At 44.4% G+C, this 3,378-nt stretch overlaps 1 pseudogene; it reads left to right on the top strand.

The window, feature by feature from the left end:
* The first annotated feature begins 1,035 nt into the window (after window positions 1-1,035).
* LOC117930301 lies at window positions 1,036-2,125 on the top strand (annotated as a pseudogene).
* Window positions 2,126-3,378: the final 1,253 nt, after the last annotated feature.

Below are 3,378 nucleotides of genomic sequence, written 5' to 3'. Positions count from 1 at the left end.
TCTTTGATTCTTCGGTAGAGTTCACTTCATTCCACTCACTATTCACACTTGCTTTTCACTCCAATGTTCATGATCCTTACACTCGTGAACTCTACCGAAGAGGGGCATATTTGTAGACCCCCATTTGGGGCTCGTTTTTGTGCAACCCAATTTTGCCAAGTGCCACGATCTCAAGGAGCCACGTGTTCATTCCTGGTTGGTTGGTGAGGAATCAGGCTAGTGGTTTGGAGGACCAATGAGAGGTCGACACATGGCAATAAGATTCCAAAGAAAAAGCTGCAGACGGTTAGAAGAGGAGTGCTTTTCTATGGGAGAGGTAGCTGGCAGCTGCAGAGGGGAGGTGGTCCAAGAAACTACCGTTAGAGATATTTTTAGGCCTAGAAGAGGAAGGTGGCAGGGATCTTTAGGGCAGGGGAGCTTTTGTTTGGTTTTTTTAGGGGATTGCCAGAGGATTCCAGAGGGGTGCTTTTTCAGAGGGGGCTGCGAGTGCTTTTGTGGGGAGATATTTTGGAGAGAAAGAAGAGAGTTTTTCAGGCGAGTCTGAGAGATATTTTGGAGGGAAAAACAACTTTTGTTTTGGGGTAGGAGGGAAGAGAAAGGGGAGCTTGAAACAGAGGAAAGAAAGGGAACATTCTCAGGTACGCATTACTAGACCTCATTTTGATTGCCATTGACGTTTCTTTTGGTTGCTATGACTGTGTTGTGTCATGTCCGCTCCCTATTCTTCATGTGAGGTTTGATTTAGAATGAGAATTCTTCTTTTGCTATCCTTTGTGTGTTTTAATGATATCCTTTAATCTCATTCCCATATGGTTTCTTTTCCCACCCATGCATAAGCCCTATGACTTCAATATAAGACGGGCTCGTGTCTCTGTTTTCTGGGGATTCATTTTATATACTCTGTTTTGGTACTTGCTTCCTGGTTGTTTTGTTCTCTTGTTCCTCTGTTTTCTCTTGAATGCACGTTCAAGGCTTTGAGACTATAAATCTGTGCCAGTGCGCTGGTGGAGAATGATTTGATTTGAAGAACATTTGATGGATGAAAATGACTTTCAGATGTCCATGAATCTGGAAGGAGGTGTGGGGTATATAGGTATTAAATAGATGCAACAGGGTTGAATCAGAGCTTGAGAAGATGAATCTCAGGCACCAGGGGGGTCTCCATTTGGCTGGTTCATCCTTGCATAACAGCATTGGAACATCGAAATTCTTTGCTGGAAGTGGCTATATAATGAATGGGCTGCAGGAGGTATCGCTATTTCTCTCCTGTTTTCAGCATTTGAGTCATGGCTTGTTGCCGAGCACAACAAGAGGGGCTTTGAGCAACAATGGTTGTCTGTGACATTTTCAAAGTTGTTGGTATAGCTGTCATTTTGTCATCATGGTCTAAAAACTACGGTGATCTTTCAGAGAACAAGGACTTGCTCACACAGTTCAAGGGAGCTACTGTTGCCATAGCTGCTGATGAGGAAACTGCGTTGCTGGGTGCAATTCAGTCGTTGTTTGAAGGCTCAATGTATACTTTTGTGTTCCTCTGGACTCCTGCTCTAAGCCCTAATGATGAGGAGATTCCCCATGGTTTCATCTTTGCAACTTTCATGTTGGCTTCAATGTTGGGGAGCCCTATTGCTCCTCGACTGCTGGCCCGCACATCACTCAAAGCTGAAAGTTACATGCAAATTGTTTTTGTGATCTCTTCTGCTTCTCTCCTGCTCCCCATTGTGACAAATATTTTGGTAGAACCTCCGAAGGTGAAAGGCGGAAGCATCTCATTTGCAGGTTGTGTCCAGCTTCTTAGCTTCTGCACATTCGAGGCTTGTGTGGTGATCTTCTGGTCGTCCATCATGAAGATGAAGTCCCTGTACATTCCAGAGGAGGCTAGAAGCATTATCATGAACTTCTTCCTCATTCCCTTCAATATCTTTGTGTGCATCGTGCTATATAATGTTAATGCATTCCCCATCACTGTCATGTTATGCATGTGCTCGATTTTCCTCTTTGTGGCATTTATCTTGCAAAGGCGGCTCATGGTGATTGCTGACAAGTCAAGGACAGAAGATTGGGCATCAATGAAGGATAAAAATATGGAGGCAGAGCCATTGAACATCTGAGTGATATGCCCAGATGACAGACCACAGGGACTTTTTTAAAAAGGTGTTCAAGAATTGAAGCCTGGGGTATGGAGAGACTTCAGTTAAAGAACATGGATCATCTGATTCAAGGAGTGGCGCATCAGCAGCGACTTATTGTCATTGACATGAAATTACAGTTTTCAAGCACGGCCATGGCGAATTGCACTACAATGTCCTCAGCCAAAGACAATGAAGAGGAGTCCTCTATGGGTTTTGAATTGGACTTCATTCATCACTGCAGTTTACCGGACCATCAAAAAGTTCAGAAACGATTTAATGGCAGGCTTAACTCTAGCGAGTTTAAGCATTCCTCAGAGCATTGGATATGCAACTCTGGTGAACCTTGCATCTCAATATGGTCTGTACGCAAGCGTGGTTCCGCATCTGGTTTATGCTTTAATGGGAAGCTCAAGAGAGATAGCCATTGGACTGGTAGCTGTGGTTTCTTTGCTGCTGCCTTCGAAGGTTCAGAATGTAGTAGATCCTATAGCTAATGCCGTCGTCTACAGAAAGCTCGTCTTGACAGTAACTTCCTTTGCCGGTACCTTCCAATTCATATTTGGAACATTCAGGCTTGGTTTTCTGGTGGATCTTCTCTCACCTACTGCCATTGTTGGATTCATGGGAGGTGCAGCCATTGTCATTGGCCTTCAACAGCTGAAGGGGCTACTTTGAATCAGTCACTTCACCATCGAAACTGATGTTGTTTCGGTGTTGGAGACTGTTTTCAGGTCACCTCATCATCAATGTCTTCTCGACAAAGGCAGGAGCAAAAGTGTTTAGAGACCCATACCATGCATGCATAGTCATTCATTCATGCCTTGCCATTACTCACTTCCAATAACCTAAACCTTCTTTCATACCCAGCTGAATTTGTTAGCCACATTCTCACAATCACCATGCCCACGTTCCATTCCTTTTTCATTAGCCTTGAACACACGGCACCACCCATTTCTCTCATCATTCCATTCCTTCCAATTTCCCAAACCCCATGTGCACGTAGTCATCATGCCATCATGCATGCTCCTATGGCCATCAAATCCATCACCCCGTACCCACCGAACTCCTAAGACCCATTCCATCACACCACCACTTTCCCACACCCACCAAGTCATTTATCTCACTATCCTGAATTCCCATGCAAACCCGTCTCCACACCCATATCTCATACTCTATGTACACCTCCACCTCTCTAACCACACCAGAGATTGTGTTTAGGCTTTCAGAAAAGCCTTTTGTTCATTCT

The sequence above is a fragment of the Vitis riparia genome, chromosome 2 (genome assembly GCF_004353265.1).
Source record: "Vitis riparia cultivar Riparia Gloire de Montpellier isolate 1030 chromosome 2, EGFV_Vit.rip_1.0, whole genome shotgun sequence".
Classification (NCBI taxonomy): Eukaryota; Viridiplantae; Streptophyta; class Magnoliopsida; order Vitales; family Vitaceae; genus Vitis; species Vitis riparia.
This window is presented reverse-complemented; position numbering and strand designations above follow the sequence as displayed.